The sequence below is a fragment of the Phacochoerus africanus genome, chromosome 11 (assembly GCF_016906955.1).
Source record: "Phacochoerus africanus isolate WHEZ1 chromosome 11, ROS_Pafr_v1, whole genome shotgun sequence".
NCBI classification, from domain to species: Eukaryota; Metazoa; Chordata; class Mammalia; order Artiodactyla; family Suidae; genus Phacochoerus; species Phacochoerus africanus.
Window position 1 is genome coordinate 54,969,635 of NC_062554.1, and position 24,776 is coordinate 54,994,410.

The following is a 24,776-nucleotide window of genomic DNA, read 5'->3' on the forward strand; positions in this document are numbered from 1 at the left end:
GACGACAAGGGTGTCAATTCACTCACCTGGAACACACAGGTAAGGGCTGCTCAGTGTCCGAGAAGCCATCAAGGACATTCTGCATGACGTTTCACATCATTCTTTTAAGTTGTTTGAAACCGAATGGCTTGTATCAACAACGTCACCCAGAACCTAAGCATGAAGTGGTGTTTGTTCCTGGAGAAAGTTCAGGACATATGACCTTGCGGACCTGCCATGTCTCTGCTTTCGCCATCCTCAAACAAATGACAGGGAAGACAGGAGCATCTGGGACCCGGGGGTTAGGCAGTGAACTAGAAATCCAAGGTGTGCGCTCCAGTCTTGTGCAGTCCCTGGATGGCCAAACCCTGGCGGATCGCCATGACAATGCCAGCGTGTGTGATGGGTACTGTCCCAAACGACAGCAGCAGGAAAGAAACACCAAGAATGAATAATATGCCTTAACCTGAAAACCACCTCGGTCCACCAAAACCCTTTCCATGTCCTCTTCCCCAATATCCTCACAACATGACCTTCCAGGGGGTCCCGGGAAAGTAGTACAGGACCCCACTTCACAGATGAGGAAACCAAGACTGCAAGAGATGAAGAGCTTGGCTTACATTCCATCTTTCAGTGCTTACATCCAAAGTCTTTCCACTCGATTCTACTGCTGCTGCAAATGGGGATGGATCAGAAATCCAAGAAAACTAGCATTTCTACAGCTAAGCCAGAGAAAACGGGACTTGGGTTTCATAGTTTGAAAATCAGATACTCCTCTTGCGTCAATAAATTAAAAACTTAAACATAACCATTCCTGAATTGAAGAAAGGGCTATCCCCATGAAGACATCATTAAAAGCCATTTACAGAATCTACTGTAATCTTTTCCTTTCTTGGAACGAAGGGTTGTGAGGTTTCCCTTCATCCATACAAAGTGACACACAGTAAATGACAACCTGGCCTCCTTCCCTGTCTGTATTCACCCCTGAGTCACCCCCATGGGCAATTGTGCACATCATGTGAGGTTAATTCGTTACAAAAAGCCTGGCTGAAATATGCTTCTTAAAGTGGAAAGAAACCAAGAAGAAACTTTTTGCTTCATACAGAGGGGAGGGGGGAGGACAACTGCCCCAAATGGAAAGATTCTGAAGACACAGTGGGGTGTGCACTGGGTGTGGCTTGGCTTGTTGGCCAAACCCATGGGTTCTTAGTTGGGCCATTAACCTAATCACACTGGGGAAGTCATTTAACCAGTGCATTGCTAAAAAAAGGTCTGATGATATGTAGTTTCTATATCCTTCATAGGGTTTTTAAATTTTCATGATGGCAATTTTTTTCTATCCTTTTTTAATGATTTTAATGTTTTCCCTTACAGTTGGTGTACAGTGTTCTGCCCATTTCTACTGTACAGCAAAGTGACCCAGTCTCTCTCTTTCTCTCTCACACACACACACACATATACATTCTTTTTCTCACATTATCCTCCATCATGTTCTGTCATAAGTGACTAGATATAGTTCCCTGTATACAGCAGGAACTCATTCAATTACGGCAATTTTTAAACATACACTAACGTGGAGAGAAGAGTATATAATAAACCCCTACTCAAAATCCATCAACACTACCAGTTTTTATCTCATCTCCCCCCACTCACCCCCCCTCCTCCGCGGGCACGCGCGCGCGCACACACACACACACACACACACACATACACACTGTAAAGCTAATCCCAGGCAGCATGCCATTTCACCCACAAATATTTTATTGTCACGAGGATATTTCTGAGATAAGGGAGGATCATAATATGAAAGCTTACAAGAAACAGATAAACTCATGAAAAAAGAAAATAAGGCTTCAGATTACTTTCCACTGTGCTTAAATCTAGGTCTACATTTCATTCATTGGCCCTCTTGAACCACAGAACTGCTTTTAAAGCCACATTATCATGATCTGGAAAGTGATGAAGTTAGATCAGAGAGGGAAGGTTTCACATCAGGACCGCCCGCCACCCCTTCGATCCCCACGTCCCACACACAGAAGACTCGAGAGAATTCCTCCTAACCGTTCATGCCCTCAGGAATGTACAACTAGAACCGGGAGTGGGCGCAAAAGTCTAGGGATTCTGTCAAGGACCAGGGCCACTACCACACTGCCTAGAACAAGTCCCAGTGTGTGAGAAGAGGTGCCCAGAAACACAACTGTGGCCAGTGATGGACTCTGACGTTCTCTAAAAGAACTTCAACAAGGGCATTATATCTCAGAAGTCTCGGAAAGGGAATCCCATTCAACCTCTCTCTCATTCATGGAAGGATGGATCAGAGCTAGGAAGGAAGGGTCCCCTGTGGCCTACACTCCTGATTCCAAATCCCGTTCAAGGCTCTAGAAACGTGGCAAGGCAGGGCCTCCAGCTGAGGGAGTCGGTAGAGGCCACAGAGCTTCTGGCTGAGGTTCACGCAAAGACGGGAAAAAGGATCCCTCCTCAGCCCCTCAGCCCCATTTTCACAAATCTAATGGAGTGACAAAGCACCAAAGGGACAAGCAGGGCTATTGGCTCCAGCAAGAGCTAAGCCACAGTAGCTCAGGTACCCCAGTAAGGCCAGCCATCCCAACCAAGCGCAGTCCATCACCGCCCAAAATCATGTGGCGCCATGACCTCGAAACAGACTTTCCTTATCAGACGGGGAAACACAGCTGGGCTTCTGTCCTTAATACCAATGCCCTCCAAGCCGCCAGATAATTAAAAAATTTATTAAAAAAAAAAAAAAAAACACTCTGAAGAAGGGAGACAGAAGCTGCAGAGAAAATCCCCAATTCATCCTCCAGTGACCTGACCAACCAAAAATGCAAGCCAATCGCCAATGACAGCATCTCGTTCCTGCTGCCACAGAGAATGCCCGCTGCTGGGTTACAACGTGCCGACTCTAAGGTAAGCCTCTCCTCAGAGGGAGGCTGCCCCAGGACAAGAGAGATGATCCTCTGAGAGGCCAAGCTGGCTCCAACCTGCACCGGGAAGCCGGCCCCGGGCCCTGCAGCCAGGCCTGGGAAAGAAGGCTGGGGGGCGGGTCCAGCACCCTGAACATCTGTAGGAAGTGACTTCAGTTCTCTCCCGACTCCCTTCAGCCACCACCACCTCCCCGTGCCCCCCCTCCTCCTCCCCAAAAGGAGTTTTAACACATTATTCCCACTGAAGCCCTGAGGATCTAGTGACTCACCAGGCTCACACATGGTTCCAATGAGCCCTTGACCATTACATGGTCGGGGAGCAGGAAAAACAAATGAAAGCGGTTGTAATTCGGCTGCATGGAGCTCAGGCCTGCCAGACAAAAGGGACTGCAGGCGGGCTCCCAAATTCGTTCAGGCACCTGACACGCAAAAGCTATTTTTAATCACTGGATTTATTTCTTTCCTCCTACCCCGCCCCCCCTCACCATCCTCCACCTCAGCAAATGTTTGGAAGTTCAGAGCAAACCCCAAATCAATTCCAGGTGTTCAGGGAAACCCAGAGAGGTTCTTCCGTTCCAGGAGCTGAGCCAGAGAGCGGAACAGCCCCCTGGGTCCTGCAGCTACATTTTCTCGCTCTTTCCTTAGAACAGCTCCAATCTCCTAAACATTGGGCACATGGCCTGAGAGAGGAAATATCTGAATGAACGGGCCCTGCAGGAAGGGTTCCAATTCTGTATCTTTTCCAGCAGTCCTGGCAGGGGCTCAGGGGCCACTGAGCTCCGGAGCATCCTTCACTCAACACTAGGATTCTCCACCTGCCTTGCAGCAAGGATTCAGTTAAATGTGGATGAAAATACCAAAGCCTCAGGCCTAGTAGGTGCTCAGTAAATGAATGACTGGTAACTTGAAGGGAACTGAAAAATCTCTTGGAACATATAAACATTAAAAAAGTACATATGATTTTATTGCCTCAAGCTTAGAGAGACAGCAGGAAGAAGGAACCTGGCGATTTCCCCAGGTACAACCAAGCCACTGAGAAAAATGAGGCAACGCATGCAAACATCAGGTTCTGAGATATATAGATGGAAACAGACATCCCCTGAATCTGGCTCTTTGTTTTAAGAGAAAAGACTAATTCCTTACCCATTCTGTATCCTCCAATCCTCTATGGGGGAAATGTTTTTTGTGACAATAATCATCTAGAAGACACGTTTTGCCATGACAACCCCTCACAGCGCCGGGGATCCACAAGTGCCTTTTGGTTTTAAAAACATCCTAAGAGTGACCACTTAAAGTCAACATGGCACGAAACAAAACCGTAATTCTGTGCTCCAAACTCCTCTCCTACATGTTTGGAACTTGCCAGAACCCAAGCTGCCTTGTACCCTAGTCATACATGTGCCCTGAAAGGAAGGACAAGCTCACAATTTAAAAGAAGGTTCTAACTACTGAGATTAGGATGCCTCATATTAGGTCTGGCTCAATAGAATAAAGAATCAAGTTCTTAAACAACCATTCAAAGCCACTGACAGAGTGGATCACATGTTGCAAAGCATCTCACTACAGTTACACGTGACTCCCAGCACACCCCTCCTGTTACAAGTCCTAGATGTCCCAGGACAATGTCACTTCTTCTGTCACGGAAAACAGGGAGCCAAGGCGTCTGTATTACCCAGGAGCAAAGCATGAATTGGGCCTTTCAACCCCAATGTTTGCAGATAGTCATTGTGCTTCCTACCCCCCCCCACACCCCACCCCCCCCCGCCTTCTTCTGAGTGAGGACAAACTCCTGCCCTGCCTTCAACTAAAACACTCATGACAAGGTCATGAAGGTTTTGGCAACCACATGGCGAAGGGTCACCCCACTCAAGAAGACTATGGGAAATATTTAACATCCGACATCCCAGCTTCCGTTACTTCCATTCACATCTTACTCTTTGATGCCTCGCTCTCTGAGATCCTGGAGATGCTGCTTCATCAGGCTGCTCATTTCCATGCCACTTGATTCCCACCTGTAATTTTCAGTGCAGCTCTCTGAGTAGACGTTTGCATTTTAGAAAATGTCTTCTCCCCAATCTGACAGTGATCTTGAAAACCACCACCAAGATTTTTGTATTCTCCCCATCACATTTGCATTTTAGAAAATGTCTTCTCCCCAATCTGACAGTGATCTTGAAAACCACCACCAAGATTTTCGTATTCTCCCCATCACACAGGGGAGGATGTGAGGCTCACAAAGGGTACTTAAGAGATTTAACCAAGATGGTCAGGCCAGTGCAGTGACCTCCCCAGCACTCAAACCCAGAGCATCAGGCACTAAAGCCGGGTCTTTCCCACCCATGCTGATTAACAGAGTTAAAAGCAGGGGAAGCAGGAATGATGGACACGAGAACATTTTATTTTCTCCACAATTTCATTACAGAGAAAGTTCTTTCTGGACAAAGGAAGCGCCTCAATCCCCAGGACATTCTGCAGACAGCAGCTGCAACATCAGTGCTTGGGGCTCCAAGACAGGATCCGCCCAGAACCGGCGAGTCAGAGGCTCCCAGCAGGTTCCCCTCTGCGTATAGTCGGGGCAAGATGGGCATGGAGGGGGGCTGCTGGGATCACCAGGAAGACTGGGCGCCGGTCAAGGTAGAGGATGAGGAGGTTTCTCCGTGGGCAAAGGAAAAATCTGGGCAAACAAACGGAGTGGAGCCCATTTATTTAGGCTGGAAGAGGTAAAGTTTTTCTGCACTTTTGAACTGTTTTCTCAAGGCCTGCCTCTCCCTCCCACGCAGGAAACAAACACAGAGACAGGCCTCTTCCAGGGAGGGCTCCAGTGGCTGAGGGCTGCCCAGGGAAGCAAAAGGAAGAGGGGCTTGGGAGCCGGGGTGGAGCGGGAGGGGCAGGGTTCAAGGGGAGCAGACAGGGAGGAGTTGGGAAAGGAGCGAGAGGCGGAGCCGGCAGTGGAGACAGGGAAGGAAGGATGGCAGAGATAGATACGCAAGGGAAGGAAGGGGAAAGCAGAGGAAGCCAATACTGGAAAGTTTTATTTTTAAATTTTTATTTTTTTAAATTTTTTATTATGGCTGATTTGCAGTGTTCGGTCAATTTCTGCTTACAGCCAAGTGACCCAGTCATACATATACATTCTTTTTCTCACATTATCCTCCATCGTGGTCCATCACAAGTGATTGGAGAGAGTTCCCTGTGCTGTACAGCAGGATCTCGATAGTGGAAATTTTAAACCAGAATAACGGGACCGTTGGCAGAGTGCAAGTGGGCTGGGAAGAGCCAGCAACTTTCTCCCAATTAATGATGTTCAGAAAGCAGCATTTTGGAAGTTCCCGCGTGGCACAGCCAGTTAAGGATCCAATCCAGCGTTGCCAGAGCTATGGCACGGGTGGCAACTGCAGCACGGGTTCAATCCCTGGCCCGGGAGCTTTCACATGTCTCACATGTGGCCAAAAAAAAAAAAAAAAAGCAGCAGCATTTTTCCATAAATTTTGAAAGGAAATTCTCTCTCGTCTTTCTTATTTATTTATACATTATATAAATACATTTTTAAACCAAAAAAGGGCTGTTTTTTTCCAATGGGAAAAAGCCTTGTTTGAGATGAAAGCCAGTCTTCAAAAACCCCTTGGAGGAAGCTGAAACCCCACATGTCTTGGTGCTACAGAAAGAAAAACAAAGTGGACATTCTTCCTGTGTTCTAAGGCTTTTTTATGCAGATGTGTTTTTCTTTTAATAAATAAATCTGGACAGAGAAGGAAAAAGCATACTCATAGACATTCACACAGTGCAACTGTCTGTGTTTCAACTCAGGGAAACCACAATGAAAAATAAGAATATATAAGTCCGTTTTCCCAGTACAGAGACAAACGTCCTCCATGCGCCAACCGCAGGCACTGAGGCACCCTCTCTACGTGCATGACCCCCAAGGTCCCCAGACCCACGGAGGGTCTGTCTGCAATGAGTAATGACAGTCACAGGTAGGGCCAGACCTGGGGCAGATGATCACACTCCCCAGAAAAGCCCGGAGGGGTCCTTCGCCCTAACCCCTCACTTAAGAGAGTCTGCCACTCCCTACTTTTTATTTTATCTTTTTATTACAGTTGATTTACAATGTAAATTTTTTTTAGTTTTAGGGCCATACCTGTGGCAAATAGAGGTTCCCAGGCTAAGGGTCCAATCAGAGCTGTAGCTGCTGGCCTACATCACAGTCACAGCAATGCAGGATCCGAGCCGTGTCTTCACCCTACACCACAGCTCAAGGCAACGCCAGATCCTTAACCCACCAAGCAAGGCCAGGGATCGAACCTGCATCCTCATGGATGCTCATCAGATTCGTCTCCACTGAGCCACAACGGGAACGCCTACAAGGTCAAATTTTGCTGTACAGCAAAATTTCACAGAACATTGCCACTCTCTATTTTTTGAGCCACTCCGTTTCACTTAAGGAGGCAATAGTTATTTTAAAATAATTAGAGAATGAAAAACTACCTTCTTAGGTATTCCATCCATTGGCTCTAGTTCTGCACCGTTTGAAATGTACTAAGCATACTTCCTGCATCCTTCTCTAACCTGAATCCCCCATGAAAATGTTGAAAAGTCAGTGACCAAGTACTGTGCCCCATAACATAACAGAGACAATGCATCATTCTGACGCTGACATACTAGTCAAGACCCTTTGGGTCTAGTTGCTCAACCAGGTACAAATCCTCCTGACCACTATCACTGGACCCACAAGTCCTCCTCTTGGCCACAAATATGTGGAAAGACTCAGACAAAACCTTCAATGGAGTCCACTGACAGCCCTCACGGGGAGCTCCAGACAAGTGCAAAGGTAGCTGAGGGCAATGGGGGAGCTGGGATTCAGATCCCTGCACAAAGAGAGAAGGATGGAAAAGGGGGGGAGGGGGAGGAGGGAGAGAGAGCTTGCAGAGCCTAAGGCCCTAGAGATACAGCCACTTTGCTTCCCCAAACAATGGGCAGTTAGAGAACAATGGCTGCAGACAAAGTCGTGGTCTATTTTTATCTGCCACTGTGAGTCCCAGACAGGAGGAACTGGAATTGTGCCCCGTGTGTGCGAGGCTCCAACTAGATCTGGGCTGGGAGGAAGATGAGGTCACCAAGAACACGGCCTGCTTAGGGCAGGCTCCCTTTTTGCTCACAGAGTTTCTTCTTAACCTCGAGCTGCTCTTTAGCCAAGTGAAGAAGGGTGCAGGCCTCCTCGGGGTGAACTGTCAGAGCTGCTCAGCCCAGCCCAGAGCCATGAAGGTCAACTCCAGGGTTCCTGAAACCAGTCCCTCGAAGAGAGCTTCTCTGTGGGAAAGTTCCCTCCTCACCCCTTCGGAGCAGCACAAAGAGGCCAGCCGATCATCACAGACACATGTGTGTGCCCCACGTCTCAAGGAAGGCCTCATGACTCCCCTTTATTTCAACCACTTTGGCCAGTTTCTCTATTTTCCGGAAACACCAGCTTTTGCTCCAACATAACTCTGGAGTGACAGTCAGCTTCAGTCCTTCCCAACTGTGTTGCTTCTATTCTTAATCCTCCCAGAGGCTTACTCACGAGGGCCAGCCATGGTCCCAGAAGCCCGGGATCGACACCAAACTGAAAATGAGCAGAGCAGGGGCCCTGGAAGGAGGTGTGGGGACCCAGCAGTGGGCCCTGCCTGCATGGTGAGTTTCCACCTACAGACGGCCCTCGGCACCAACGGGCCACTGACAGCGTCGGTAACTACACCCCTTGGATCCAGTCCAACCTTCCAGTTTTCAGAATGCTAAGTGCAAAGGTGCAATCTCCCAAAGGCAAGAAATCCAGGCCTTCATACAGATGCCCTCTGCGGAGTAACTTCAGCTCCCCACCCAGGCTTAGGCGTTCCTGCCACCCACCTCCCTCCCTGGCCCTGGAAAACCAATGCTAAGTGGGTAGAAAGGAACCCAAATATCATCATTTTCCTCCCTTTCATTGAAGTAGTTGAGGGTGTTTCACTGAGAATATCCCAGGTAACGTCACCACAGTGGGAGGAATGAAGGCAAGCACTTAAATGTCTTATCATTTAAAAACTGAAGCACAGAGCAGGCAAGGACTAGACACAGCGGGGGCCAGTGTAACCAACACCAACAAAGGGTTAAAGCAATTCACTGTGTTCCTTTCCTGTGCCCACCCTCTCTTGTCTGACTTCAGGAGGGCAGGGGTCGAGAGTTCAGGGGTCAGACCACCTGTAGAGTGGGCTAGCGAACTTGAAATACCAGGACAGCTGAGATACCACCTACAAGGCCACAGCAAGCCAACACCCCCTTACATCTTTTGTTCTAAGCAGATGGTGGAGACTGAAACCCAGGTGAAACACTGGACCCTCTAAGATGCATCAAACTATGAAGGTCCCAGTGCGTGTGCTTCAGCCACCAGACCTGGTCCAGGACCTCATTCAAACATGGCTGCCTTGACTTCCCCCAACAGGTTAAGTAAGCACCCCCTTCTTGTCCCAGGGCCCTGCTGAATCACCCCAGAATGATTCAAGAGGACCACGTGGGAGCCACATGGCAGGAGCAGGGAGAAGGCAGCAGGACACACATTCCCATCCTAAAGCGGGGCTGACATCACAGACGATGCAAAACTTCCCACCCAGAGTGTATTCGGCAAGCGAAAGAGACAGCCCATCTCTGGACCTATCCCAGTCTTCAAAAACGCCTGCTAAATGCACCAACACGCACAACAGCTCAAGGCACCGAAAACCAATGGCACTGCCCTAACATGGACCATCTGGAGTTTACAGGCTCAGGCTTTATACATTCAACAACTCATGAAATAAAGGCCCCACTCAGCTCCGTAAATCCAAATGGACGTCCCTAATGAGGAGTCAGAAATCCTGTTGCTTTAAGGGATTTAGCGAATAATTTCAGAGTCCCAGCTCAAGTTTCCTGAGCTTCTAGGGAGGTACTTAAAACCCAGAGAGAGAGGTACTTAAAACCCAGAGAGAGAGGTTCCTGGGATTATGGGTCCCCTCCCTCAGCCATTCAGTTCCCTGCTAAACCTATCATCCGAGGCTCCGCCCAGGTCTTTTACTCCTGATCTATAATTTTGGCCCCTCTAGCTCTGCAGCTTTGGCCTCCTCTATGGCTTTGGGCAGGAATTAGGACCCCACACCCACCGCACCGGACTTGCGGACTTGCGTGTTCACACTTCTGCTCTGCCCTGCCCTCCCTGTGGTCATCTGATGCATACAGCTTATCCGGGGCCAAAAAGGGGAAAGAGGAATTCACAGAATTGGCTATAAAGCTTTAACAACTCCTTGGAGGGGTGTTCTCCTTCCTGGCAACTCGACGTCATTAGAAGATGAATGAAAGTGAGTTGCCAGAGAGAGAAGGGCGGCTGGGCCAGGCACCGGTCAGCAGTCCCACGTGACTGCCGTTCCCAGAACACGTGCAATGAGAAGGGACTCTAGACAGCAAGTGTCCAAAGCCTTTCTCGTACTGAAGGGGAAAGTGAAGCTCGGGGAGGAGACATGGTCACATGGTTACTAATTCTAGACCTCTCGGCTCCCTGTCCTGTGTGTTCTGTCCTCTGCAACACCGCTATTTACTTATGGATTGGGAGGCACACAGCCTCCCTCCTGTCTTGACTGCTCTCAAGCCCTGGTCAGCATTCTGGACAAACGCTATTCCTCCCCAAGTTCATCAGAGGGATAAGCCACCCAAAGATCTAATAAACAAGACTTGGGAAACAGGGGCCTGTGGTGGGATCTGCTCCCACCCCAGGTTCTCAGTTTTCAACCACAAGGGTCAGGCTCTCCTGTCAAGGCACTTCCTTCCAGCAGGGGTCCCAGTGAATGCCAGGGATCTTATAAAGCAAGAATCTCCAACACCGAACTTCAAGTGTACAAAACCACCATGCATAACAGCTCTAAAATTTGAGGCTGCTCTTCCTATGGATCCAGGAAGAGTGAAGGTGGCAGTTAGGCTCAATCTAGCGACCTTTATCTAAAAAGCCTCGAGGGAACAGATCATTGTCATGTCATTCACAGGGTCCAGGACACGACCTTTCTAGTCCTGCTGGTACTATAGGGTGATAGCATTTAGGGGATACAACCAACCCCACTGACAAAGGCCCAACAATCAAATCAAGGGTGTGGGTCTATAAGTGGAATCTGATGCATCTAATTAAGGAGGCCACAGGTCTAACGCAAAAAAAGCCATGTCCTGTAGCCATACAAGCAGCTCCCTTTCTAACTGCAAATGCATTCAGAGGGCAGAGAGCCAAGGCTTGTGCTGTGATCTCTCGTAGACTCTGCAGGGGTTTTCTTCTCGCCCTTCAGACTGGGGCCCCAAACACCCAGACCAGGGCTTCTGACAGCCCTGTGCTGCCCCAGAGTCACACCCACATTGGCCCGGAGCCGAGAGCATCAGTGGGCCTGAGAGGCCAATGGGTGGAAGGCAGAGAAATTATCAATGCGGAAAGGGGAGGGAGCAGAAGCCACTCTCCACCTGCTGCCTCAGGTGGGAAAGGGAGAGACCAGGATGCAGATGTGCAGCCCTCATCTGTGGCTGTAAGGAGCTCCACCTCCCTGGGAAGCCAGGAGGAAGCTACAGCCACCACAGCCCCAGGTTCCTGCACTGAACACCTCTGCAGCCCGTAAAAGTGCCTGTTATCTCTGCCCAGACAGACACAGGCTCCCTACTCAGCGGAGCCAAACCAAGAGAGCCACCAGCTCCGCAGGTGTAAGGGTGCGTGCTTGGAGCATCAGGGGAGAGCAGTGGGGTCTCTGGTCAGGAAAACCCAGGTCCACCTCCTCAGGCGCATGGCCGGAGAGCCTCACCAGCAGACCTTTACCCCTGGCTGCTGACGGCTGCGGGCTTTCTCCCAGGAGTGATAAAAATGTACCAGAGTCAGTTTTCAGTGATGGTTGCACAACTCTGTGAATGTACTAAAAACCACTCAATTGTACACTTGACCATGGTGAGTTTTACATTATGTGAATCATGTCTTCATTTAAAGCAACAATACTAACAAAAAAAAAAAAAAAAGAGCTAACAAGCACCTGCTGTGAGTCAAGCAATCGGAGTACCTCGGTGACTGGGAAACGTGGAAGGGAAACCTGGAGTTTTTTGGGGGCAACGAACCCCCCCCCCATAAGCACACAAACAGGTGCAAGTGTCTCACACTCAACTTGTGACGATGGTTCCAATGATGGCCGAGATGAAAGGTTTTGCAATGGAGAGTGAGTGATGGGGCTGGTTCCAGAAGCCGTGGGGCCAGGGGTAGGAAAGAACCCGCTGCTGTCCTGAGCGTGGGGGGCAAGGGAGAGGAGGGAGCCAAGGTGTCAAGGACAACTCCAAGGGCAGGTGGATGGCATCAGTGAGAGGGAAGAGACAGCTATGTGACCTCAGCCACAGAGAGACCCCAGGAGATGGCACGGAGGCCCACTCTCCAGGGGACCATGGGAGGTGCTGGAGCAGGGCACATCCCGAGGTGGGTGCCTGGCATCTCCAATGTCTGGGACCACTTATGTGAGGCCTGAGAGAGAGGGCCACAGACTGCAGGAGACAAGCAGGGCACCTCGCATTCCCCTGACCCCAAGCTGTCCCCAGAAGAGGCTGCCCAGGAGCTCACCTAGAGTGACATTAGCATTAGCAGATTTCTAAGTATAAGGCTTTCAGGAGAAGACGTCTCCACCAGACCTGAGTCTTTCTGGAAGTTTCTCTCCCAATCCCTTGGTGGGGGTTGGGGGGGCAGACAGAAATGGGCTTCAGGCAAACAAACACTGGACCAGGCTCACTGGCCCTGAACCGAGAAAGGTGCAGCTCACAATACTGTGACCAAAAGGGACCTTTTGGAAAATTCTTTTCCAAGAGGAATCATGAGTTTGGGCCCCTGGAATGCCCCGAAGCAGTTCTGATTGGCTCGCAGGCCCTGACTCAGATTGAGCACCAGCTCCACCCTCAGATGAGTAAATAAACTGACCCACAGACTGGGGGTGGGGGGAGGGGGCAGCGGGAACAGGATGGGAACCCAGAGAAGGTTGGTGCTGACTCTACGCAGAGAAGAGACAGATGAGGCATCAAGTCCCTTCCACAGATGGTGGTGCGACACAATTCAGGAAATATTTCTCTGGGCCTCACACACCACTCCAGTTGAGACACAGCCCTGCCCTGGCAGCCCGCGCGTTGCTGCTTTATAATACACTGAATTAGTCACTGGATTAGCAAGCGCATTTACACACATAGGAGCACAGCTGTTTAAAGACACAGGATCCCCTCTTCCAGGTGCCAGAGTTTGGCTGCAAATCAACCACCGCAAGTGGCAATGGGCACAGGGTTCCCAAAGGCATCTTCAGTTGCAAAGCGATCTAGGGAAAGTCCGTTAGAATTGGGAGGGTCTGACGGGCACATCCAGAAGGAAGCAAGGCCAGTGGGCTTTTTCAGACCCGAGACTAATTATCTTCAGGAGGCTGCCGCGTGGATGCACTGACCTGGCCCTTCTCAGCAGTGGGCTGACGTGGGGTGGGGGTGGGGGGCGGCCTGGCTGGGGACAGGATGGCCCGGGGCAGGCAGCTCTCCCCTAGGCTGGCTGCACCCACAGGTGGCAGAGGTTTCCTCCTAAACCCTCAGATGCCAAGGTCACCTTCAGAAAAGAAGGGATTCCAGGCAAAGAGAACACTTCGGCAGTGAAGAGAGTTCTATATCCTGATGCTGGCAATTCCAAGAACCAGCCCTGTTGACCCAGCCATGCCCGGACATGATGTTCCAGAGTCGCAACGGTGACCTGAGGCCCGGCTCAAGTCTGGTAAGGGTGCGTGAGAGGAAGAAAACAGTGTCATCGGCCACAGGGACTGTGCTGGCCCACTTGGTTAGGGGGGTGTCAAGTGGAAAATTTTCTGTAACCAGGTTAACAGCAACCACAGTCCTAACAACCACTGAAGCAGCAATGGTGCTGTCAGCAAAGAGCACTGGTACAGAAGTGGCAGCTTACAAGACCGAAGGATAGGGCACCTTTTAGGAGACCCTGTGTCGGTGAAAAAGCATGTTACAGGATTTATCTCAAATCCTTACAAGAGCCCCGAAAGCTCTTTATGACTATCTCCACTGTAGGGATTAGAAAACGAAGGCTCATGGAAGTTGAATACGTAGCCTGAGGACAAATGAGCGAGCAGAGCATGCAAACGGCAGGGCTATGTCACCCCCAAACCGTGCTCCTTCCAGGACGGGGCAGCTGCCGTGGGGACCTCATCGCAACCAAGAGAATAAAAGAGAGGCTGTGGGCTTCAGGGACCAAGAGGACTTTCTACAGAGCAACCCAAGCTCAGATCCCTTCCCTGTGATCCTTCGTGTTGTCTACACCATGGATCTGAAGATAATGCAAAGACACCTGTGGCGTCAAAAGACCACCTGACAAAGAGAAGAACCATCTACCGATGACTGAAAAGGTGTCCTGCATTTCAGCTCCATCAGAACAGGAATTGGGAGAAGATGGGCCATAGATGTGTGGCCGGTTCGTGGGGGAGGAGCCTCTTTGAATCCTGCACCAGCTTTGGGAAATTCAAACACTAACTCCTCAGAGCTGGTTTGCCCATAAAAACACTGAGAATGTTCTCTCCTGACAAAGAAGGCAGCTGGGACCCTTGGCGACCGGACTCGTCCTCAGTCCCGTGCTGTCTACAGCAGGCCCTGAGCAGCGCAGGCTGACCAGACCCTGAGACCTTGAGGGCAAGTCACTGGGGCCCCATCTCATTTAAAACACTAAGTAGCTCTTTTGCTCATCCAGCACCCAAAGCACTTTCAAGATAATGCAGCCAGTCTGGAATTTCAAATTCCTCCCATCAGCCCATCCATCACAGGTAAGGGCCTTGGTAAAGCCACAAGGCTCTCCTAAGAGAGGCCTTCAGAAATCCAGAAATAAAGGGATACTTTATTTTTTTTTTAATTCTCCAACTGATTCAGAGGTTAACGGCAGGTCCATCATGTAGATTTGATTCATTCCATGTGTGTGTTTATTTTTCTATGAAGGTTCCTGTTGCATCAAGCAGCCTCAAGGCCGAGACGTGTGCCTCTGAATATGCCCTTTCTGGAAGATTCTCAAGCATGCGGCGAGTCCTTATTTCATGCCTCGATTTCCCAATCTGCAAAATGGGGGCCCAGGCACGTTGAGTAACTTTTGGTACTCACGTTTCGTTTGTTCACTTTGAATGTGAAAATGCACGTGGAAATGATGTGAGCTACGTTTTTGGCTTCCTCGCCATTATATATCCCAGTGGTATATATTTATAGATAGACTGATGTTCTCTTTCTTAGCCTGAGAATAATGAGGAGCCCAAAAGAGCACGCTGAGCAGAAGGATATGCCAAGAATCAAAGCCTCTGATGAGAATGTTAGCAAATTGTCTCTCCACACTGATTCTAAGTCAGTGGGCCTTTGTAATTAGAAAGATCTAAGTTTAAATGTGGGACTTGAAAGTTCTACGGGCTTGGAAAAATTCTTGGAGCCTGAGACTTGATTTCTTATCTTCATGATGGGGATGAAAACCTCGATACAAACGCTTACGTCTCAAATAAGCTCCAAGGAGATACTGAACCACGCAGGGCCTTATGGTGGATATTTTAGAGTAACTCTATATGGAGTATCCATGATTTATATTTTAAATTAAATATTCAATATGTTTTCATTTAAAAATGGATATTTTAAAATATCAATGGAATACCTAAAATTTCAAGGTATATACATTTAAAAACTGTGAATCACTCTGTTGCACTGCTGTAACTTATCGAATATTGCACCCTGACGATACTGCCATCTAAAAATTGTAAATACATTTTTTTTTACATTTAAAAAAAATGGAACACCAACTGCATGGGGTTGTTTCTAGAATGTGATTATTTGTGGGACATACTCTGCAAAGTGCCTGAGCCACAGTAGGTACCCTAGAACGACTTCTACCCTTACCTCACTCTGCCACGCTAAAGCCCACCCATGTACAGTGACCCCCAAGCAAGCCCCCGGCAGTTCTGGAGAACGTTTGGTTTCCATGAGCGGGCAAGGAAGGTGTGAGGGGAAGCTCTTGATCTTCTGTGAAATCAAGGATGCATTTCCTGTACCCACACGACTCCCCCTTAGCGAGTTCCTATGCCTTCAGCATCGCCTCTCTGTATCACATCTCCCACCCATTTAATAACACCCCTGGCATCGCCACAGCCTCCGAAGAACTTGCGACACGTGACCTCATCGACTCCCCCAGTCTCTCCCAAAGAAAGGCAGCTCGCTCACCAGGAACGCGCCTCTTTCCCCACGACGGAGGCCGACACAGAGATGGGGCTAGAACCCAGCCGGTGATCGCGAAAACAGACTCAGGCAGCCTGACTGTCACACCACGCAGGCAAAGGAAGAAGGATGATCACTGACAGAGATGGTGGACCTGTCCAGCTGTCTGCACAGAAGGTGCTCCAACCAGGAAGAGGAAAGACCAAGGGATCCGTAGGCCTGACCAAAAACGGGATGTGCATTTTGCAGCCACTAAGATTTGCTTTACGAGACTAAAATTGCCCTGACAAGGTTAAAGCTGGTGCCCAGATTCAGAAATGCCTGACTTGAAACTATTGTCTCCATTTCTGCTGCCACCAGGTAGCATTCCCACCTCCTCTTCCCCAGTAATCCAGGGCCTGCAGAGAGCACTGCTGGCTCTTTAGCACGAAACTCACTCCCAAGGAAACAGGCCACGGGGCTACTTCTCCATGTAACAAACTGTCCTTTGGCCTCTGGCTTCCAAAAAGAGCAAAACAGAGGGGAAAAGACTTCTTTTCATTGCTAAGGAACAACTCACTGTAGTAGGGGAAACATTTAATGTATTTTTGCTAAACTTTGAGCATATATACCTGGTGCCATAGCAAAGGCCTGCCAAGAATGGAAACTAACAAGGGGAAAAAAAATCAGTCATCAAAAATGTAATTCTTATACCTTCTTTGGCACAATTCTTTCCCAGAGCATGCTGTATGAGACGGAAAGCTTTTTGGATTCTATTTTTTCATTCTGAAGTAGTCTCCTAGGGACCTGAAGTTCCTGCTTGTCATTAAAATGGACCTCAACTGCTAAAAAAGGTAGACTGAGGCTCAGAAGACTAAAGCAATGTGTGCATATTTCAACACAGGAAAACACAGGTGGGAAAGACATTCTTTCCCAAAGTTTTTAGATTGAAAAAAGAAAAACAAAAACAAAAAAGGTATTTCTCAAAGTCCAAGGTCAACCTACCCCAGAGGGAATGTGCGTATCTGTCTAGTAACCTGTGGGGTAACTCATCTTTTTTCACTTCTTGAGAAAGAACTCACCAGCCATCCCACTTAAAAGTTTGGCCAGCACAGAAAGCTGGGCAGATTTTTCAGATCCCCTATCATTAGTGATCTCAGCAACCCACTCGTAGCTCAATAATTAGCCAACTGTATACAGGGGGCCCACTAACTGCATAGAAAACATGCAGGGACATCTACCTCTAGCAAAGAAGGATGCTTTGTTAACATTTCTATCTCTGGCTAATGGACAGTAGTCACAGTCGTTGTAATAATAGTACTAGTGGTGATAATAATAGCAATGCACCAGGTACTCATCAAATCAAGGAAATACTTGGCATGTGTGTGGCTGAATGGACATGTCCAGCGGTTTCGAGAATTCCAGCTTCCTGTTCTGACTCTGACACTTACTTACCAAGTCAAACCTTGGGAAAGACACTTAGCATCACAGCTGGGCATCCGTTGCCCCACTTGTAACATGTCTGTCACTCAAAGGATTACCTTGAAATGTGGGCAAGTCTCATGTCAAACTGCAAAACGCTACCAGATTACAACCAAGTCAACAATGAGCTGGCAAACAATATGCACAAACCTGAGTCTTTCCCCAGGTCCAACCAACATCCAGATATTTCTGAGAAGGATGAAGCAGACATGAGCCCGGGCATTAGCTACACCTGGGCCTGAATCTGAATGCCACTCGCCGGCTGTGTGATCTTAGCCACGTCACTTAATCTCTCTGTTTCTTCATCTGAGAGATGGGAATAATACTTAGCTTTCAGGACTGGGGTAAAAGAATGAGGTGCTTGGCCCATTAATAAGCCAGCACCCAATAACTAACAGAAAAGACAAAAACTCAAAAGGTAAAAAGACCTAAAGAGAGAGAGATGCTTGCATCAGTATAAGCAGATCAACCCTGCCTTCTCATCAGTGGCAGTTTTTCTTGTCTTTCCCCAAACTGACCTTAGGTCCCCACTTCTCAAAGAAAAGGGCAACTGTGTCAGACCCTTTCTCAAAAGGTAGCAATAACATCGAGCGTATGTATGATTATCAGATAACCGCTGGGTGCAATCGACACGCCTCCACAGCTCGAAGTGCAGCCTTTGAAAGGCGCTTGCCACACCCCAGCACACACTTGCAGCTTCCTGGCCTCGGGGTGGGGGAGACACCAGAGCAGGTGGGATCTCGCCTGTCACCCACCCCACCCCACCCAACCCCCAACCTACAGGAGGGCCAGATGCCATTCCCTGCATGCCCAGCAGCCAGGGGCCAGGCCCGTCTCTCACTGGGGTGGCTTTGAGCAGAAATGCACTCCTGCTGCTGGAGGGGCCTGCTGGTGGCCAGAGCAGCACCCTGAGAAGGGGCAGCTCAGATGAAATGACCAGCTCAGGCCACACGTTCGGCCCTGAGGATGCAGCTGGGGCTCCTGGCTGCTTCACCTACCGGATCCCCAGCCTGTCTCCTTCCTGCAGAGCAGACCCACTACGGGAGCTGCTTTCCGCTGCCACGGTAGCAAAGGCTTATGGAAAAAGGAAGCTGTTTCATGGAGGACGACCAAGAGGAAGGTCTGACTCCTGGTCCAGCGTTGCCCCAGAGACAATATGTTTCTCCAACTGTAAGCAAAGGCCTGTAACAATTCCTAAGGCTTTCTCCATGAAAGGTAACACTCACACACGTTTCCAAAGTCCTCCCAATGACGAAGCTGATGAACACAATGTGGGGATCCGGAGAAAAGCATCCCCATTTTGCCTGCCTCTTGAATGACATTCTATTTGCTCTCTCCAAGCTTTCATTATTTTAAACGTTACCCAGAGTCCTAAAATAACACTGTTAAGAGAAACAGTGATTTTCCAGGTCATCTTCTCCAGTGCATTGATTGGACTGATGAAGGACTTAAGGTCCAGGAAAAAAAAAAAAAAATGATGACTTGTTCAAGGTCCCAGAGACAAACAGGTGCAAAGCCATGGCTAGAATCCAGGCCTCCTGGGTCTCCAGGCAGTCAGAGTCCCCCAGAGTGGACCTTCAACTTCTTTTGAACACGAAAGGTATGTCTACACTGCTACTAGGTCTTCTCTTAGCATTCTATGAATCCCCACTGCATCCCGTGCCTTTAATTGGTATTGCAATGATACAAGACAACCAACATATCATGTATAGAATTAACGTAAACCGGAGGCAAGGAATCTCAAACAAGAAAAAGAAAAATAAGGACAAGAAGGATAGACGTCAACACATGGAAACTCTTCCCCTGAAAATGCCCCAGGGGGCATTTTCTGAAGGCTATGTTAAAATCAGACTCGACCGTGGACTCTGGTGAATGGTACGGAATGAGAGGACTTACTCCGGCACCAAACTCTAATTGCACAAAAACATCATTACTTGAGAGTCCACATAGGACCTGGCACCTAGGAGTTCCTAAAAACATACTTTAAGAACCATGTATCTACACACGCTCACCAGGTCTAGGAGCTCCCTGACCTGACCTAGATTGTTTATTTTCCATTTGTACCTTGAAAATATGTACCTGATTGATTCTGTCATCTTCTCTGAGGTTTAACGCTTATTCTGATAAACTGATAGAGAGGTTGTAACAACTAACAGTATGAGTGGGAGGTAAAGGCAAGCTCCCAAAAAGGAGGTGGGGGCAGCTCTCATAAGCCTTTCCTATCACACGGCTCGGTCCCTAAAATCTCCCTACGTTCAAAGGCAAAAATGCATCCTGAGATTCAAAAGGCTTTCACATAGGTCCAGGCCTCACCCTGCCGGCTCTCTTCCCTTTCCACAGTCAAGGTATTTTTCTTCATGTTTATGTACGCCTTTCTTTCCCTCCAAACTCGCAGCCTTCTTCCCGTGCTGTTCCCTCCAGCTAAAATAACCTTCCCCCTGTTTTCACCCCTCTTTCAAATGCTTCTGAAATACCCCTGGTCTCCCCTGAAGCTAGACCCAGGAAGGTACTCTAGCCTAGAAGTATTGGGAGAAAGTGCCCCAAGAGGCACAGGAAATATAAACCATCACTGATCCACACGTACTGCCATAAGGGCAAAGGACAAGCCTCCCAGTCCTTTCAGTCAGGAAAGCACCTGGAGCAGAGGGACTAGTTCAGCTGGGTTGCCCTGCCCAGCCATAGAGCTGGGTAGGATGTCAAGTACTCCGAAATGATTCTAGAGACAATGAGTGGAAACAGCAACCCCAAGATTACCCCCCTGGCCCCCCGGGCTGAAATTCCTATCCAAGTGCAATGCTTGGTCCAGATGGGGGTTTTTCCAAATGTCTATGAAATAACACTTAAATTCTTTGCTTTTTTTTTTTCCTTTCTTCCCACAATGTCCTTTCACTCTTCCATTAGTTCTTTCACATCTTCTTACCCTTCTGCCATCATCTCTCTTCTTTTTTAGCCGAAAGGGTTGTTGCAATTGATTCCACCAAACCCTTCCTCCCCAAAGAACTGAGGGCTTGCTGTTTTTGCTTCTGGTGTAGTGTTTACCCATGCAAAGGGTACCCCACAAAAGTTTTGATCCCAACATAAAACTTTTTCATCTTGGATAAACATTAAAACAAAAGAAAACTTTAACTGTCCTCACTTGTGTAATGATGACATCCTCCCTACTCAAAAGCTCATTTTCACACACATACACACACACACAGAGACACACACTCACACGCCTACATGCAGAAAGTTCCTCTGCAGAATCTTGCAAAGCAAAAATCAACAGCTTAGCTCCCCAAAACTACCAAGAGGTTTCAAATGCTTGAAGTAAACTTGTTTGAGGTTGATTTTTAGCTGTTTCTCAGGCGCTGAGAAATATTATATTATGTGTCAAAAAAAACATTTAAAAATATAACTCATGCTTGGGGGAAACCACATTGAACTTGAATTTCTTCCGACTCTTAATCGGGCCCTTTTGGCTTATTTTGGACGGCTCAAGCCCTAAGATTAGCAATTGAGAGCAGATATCTTAAAGAATATTATTGTCCAAAATCCAGTGTCTAAACGAGTGAGTACCTCGTTTCTGGGGAGAGTCCTGGTTTACTTCGCTTTCTTGTTCTGGTGTAATTATTAACAGCACCCATTACACTCCCAAAAGTGTCCCAGTTGGGATGGTAAATTCTATGATCTCCCTATGTACACACATCAAAATCTGAAATTCGATAGCCTAAAACTTTTCAGTGCTGCCTTGGGTCTTAAAATACCATCTGGGTGAATAGCTGAACACCTCTCAGAAAGTAAATGCTACAGAAAAGGACCATGGAAAAAAGTGGGGGGGACAGTAAGAAGCCACCTTGCAAAGGTCCAGTGACAGGCTCGGCCCCCAGCAGCAGAAACTGGGAAGCACCTAGGAAAGATGAAGAAGTTGGCCAAATAGTCAATAAATATTTATGGCTTGAAGAGTAATATTTTGAGTGCGTCTGTAAGCATGGCTCCCTGCCAACGAAACAGGATCTGCTGCAACCTACACTACGGACCAATTCCTTTCCGTATCTGTACAGAGACTACAAACTACACAGTTAAAAGAGAAAGGTAACACAGATGGGCACGGGGCTTCAGAAAAGGAGTCGAGGAGACACAGCCTGCTTCTGCAACTTGAAAAACATCTTCTCACCTTCTGAAGAAAGAGCTCTTCAACCCAACTGAAGAAAAGCAAAACGGAGCTACAGACACCTGACAGGTAAAAACGACAGATGTGGGAAGCATCTTGACATCCCTAACCCTGAGCAACGGGTGGACCCAGACTGCCCTGAACAGGGAGGCAAATCCCATCTGAGGTTCTGCCTGAGCAGGAACATGGGGCTGGCACTGCATTTTGGGGCAACCAGATAAAAGCCCAGGGGGGCCGTGTTGTGGATATCCCAATTTCCTCTCTGGGATGACGCTGTGGGCCCAAGACTTCAGACTCTTTAATTAATCAAGGGTATTAACTGTTTGGAGGAAATGCTCCCCATCAGGTGGTGAAAGAGGAACCCAGACCTCACCCAGGGACAGGTCGCCAGGGAGTCTGTTAGTTTCTCTCTGAGCTGTGGGCCGTGGAGGGCGGGCAGGTCTGCAGAGAGAATCCTGGAGCTCAACTTCCTTCCTTGTGCCAGAAGAGCTGATACAATGCGCCCTGACCCGTGACATGGGCTTGAAAACCCTACATTTCAGGCGGAAAAAAGAAAACTTATTTGCTGTGCAGACAACAAACCCAGGTACCTCTGGCCTCCTTGCAAACAGGAAAATTAAATGGCATCTGTGCTAAGAAAACAAACTAGTTGCTGATCTAGGTTTCTCGTCACCCAGATTAGGGGTGAGATGACATGGAGGGCTGTGTCCGTGACGGAAGAGGTGACATGGGCAGAAGCAGGAGACTCCGGGAAGGAGGTGACCTTGGACGTGAATGTAATCACGCCCTCACCTGTGAGAGAACGAACTACATCTGGAAGACACTGGAAAAACAAGCAGGCTGGTTCTCTGCTGGGTGATCTCAGGCAAGCCTTGCTCCAACATCCTTTTAAAGCAACACACCTGGACGCCCAGGCCTGAGACAGTCCCTGGGACTGGCCCTTTCCCCAAGCTCAGAGGCGTTATGCAGGACAGCAGGGGGCCCCTGCACCCCTCCGCCCCCCCAAACACCAACCACCCATCTTGTTCTCTCTCCTTTAATTCTGAGAGTTTCCATAACATGGAGCTTTACTTTAGCTTGCAATAGCGCATCCGTTTGTAAGCTTCTAACAGCGCAGCCTAGAGCAAGTTAGGCATCTCTTGGCATAGCTTCCTCATCTGAAAAATGGATATAATAGTATGTCCCCAGGCCCCAGAGTTAGTGTAAAGTGGGAAAGAGCCTGGCACTATGCAGGTTCGATATGTGTTTCAGAAATCTCCCTGAACTTGGGAATGACAAGCATCTACCTTCCCTGCAAGCCCAAGGAATGCACCACAGCCGGGGTCATTCATTCCACAAACCAGAGAGACGGCTGTAATTATGCTGTCGCTGTGGCCATTGTAGAATTATCTGTGCTTTGTGCAATACAGAGCCTCGCTTTCCTGGAAAATCCTGACCTACACTAACCAGCTCTCGGTTGTGCAGAGATTGAGATGGACCCCAGAGCAAAGTGACCCCTGGGAGGTTGACCACGGGCTGGTGATCCTCCTACAGGGTGGTCTGGTCTCTTTAAGAAAGAAAGAAAAAAAGTTACAGAGACAAAAAAAAAAAAAAAAAACCAGCAGTACAAACCAAGCAAAAATGCCAGGAATGTAAGCTCTGCCAACCAAATAAATAAATAAGATGTGAGATACTTTATAATAACTGGACATGATGCATTTCCCAACCCTGAATAACTGAAAAACTCTCATTTCCATCAAGCCTGTAAATGTGCCTCGGACCCTAGTTTGGGTTGCCTTCTGGCTCTCGGGCAACCCTGACAACCTCCATCACCCAAAGTGGAGGACAGACCCCTGTGCCTGGAACTAAGAGCTGAGCCGCAGAGATGCTCAGACACTGAGAGTTACCTGGCTCGCTGTGTGTCCTGCCAGGGCACAGAATGGAGTGTGAGATTCACCAAGGCAAGGGGCCAAGTTCTCTTTAACTCCAGTCTCCCTTCCCTTCAAATAAGAGATCGGGGAGGTGTTAGAGAGACAGCTGTAGCCCCTATGAAACATTTCAAGGATCCCTTGAAAATTCTACAGCCATCAGGTCATTTTTGTCATTAAAGATCAGCCCTGTTTTAAGAGCTGCACACAGTAATAGACTTAATTCTCATAGCAACCCCTATGAGACAGAATGAGGATCGTACTCATTTTACTGATGCAGGAGCTGGTGCACAGAGAGATTAAGTGATTTGTCCAAAGGCACACAGCTAGGAAGTGTCAGAACTAAGATTCAAAGCCAGACAGGCTGGCTCCAGAGTCCCTGCTCTGAAGCCCTGGGCTCAGAGTCACTGACGGAGCTTGGTCCAGGGGGGTCTGGAAGCACGGTGAACGTGAACAAGCAGCCCTAAGAGCCTGGCAGTCCTGCCCTTCTTTCTTGTCTGCACTGATGAAGATACAAAGACTGATCCAAGGGACTGGGAGAGGGACAGAGCTTCTTCCTGTCTCTAAGGACAATCCAGGTCCCCGGAGGAACAGACAGCCTTTCCTAGGGTAGGAGAGGAACTAATCCTTTCATTCTTGTAAAAGAGCGAAACATCCAGAATTAGAACTCTGCTCTTCCCTGGTATCATGCTAACCTCACCAAGGAGGTGGAGGGGGGAAGGAGAGGAAAAATGAAGTGGCGAGGGAATGCATTTGCTTTGGCACCCAGCTTCCACCCCTTCTCAGCAAACCCCACACCAGGAGGGAACTCCAAGGGACACTTGATGGCTTTGTTTGTCTTAACCCAGGAAAGCTCTGAGAACCTGACAATGACCTATTGCCATCAAAATGATACATCTCCCTTGACAGGTACAAAGAAAATTCAGTGCCAATGCGATTTCCGAGTATATGTTAATTTGGTACTTAAAGTTGTCAAAAATCTTGTGAGGTCCCAACCCGGAAGTGAATAAAGGTTCTTGATGGGATCCTAGCCACAGAGGCAGACAAATGACCTAGGACTCATGCTGGGACATCAGCCTCCCTCCTGCCTCT

At 48.5% G+C, this 24,776-nt stretch overlaps 1 protein-coding gene across 8 annotated transcripts in view; it reads right to left on the reverse strand.

The window, feature by feature from the left end:
- The window catches only part of ETS1 (ETS proto-oncogene 1, transcription factor), a 132,641-nt gene that overhangs the window by 37,552 nt on the left and 70,313 nt on the right, over nt 1–24,776 (reverse strand). Inside the window, exon 2 of one of the 8 annotated variants that reach the window (XM_047753598.1) lies at nt 4,856–4,933. The exons of the other annotated variants lie outside the window; for them this stretch is intronic. The gene's annotated coding sequence lies outside the window, so the exon portion shown is untranslated. The remainder of the gene's footprint in view (nt 1–4,855; nt 4,934–24,776) is intronic. 8 annotated transcript variants of the gene reach the window in all.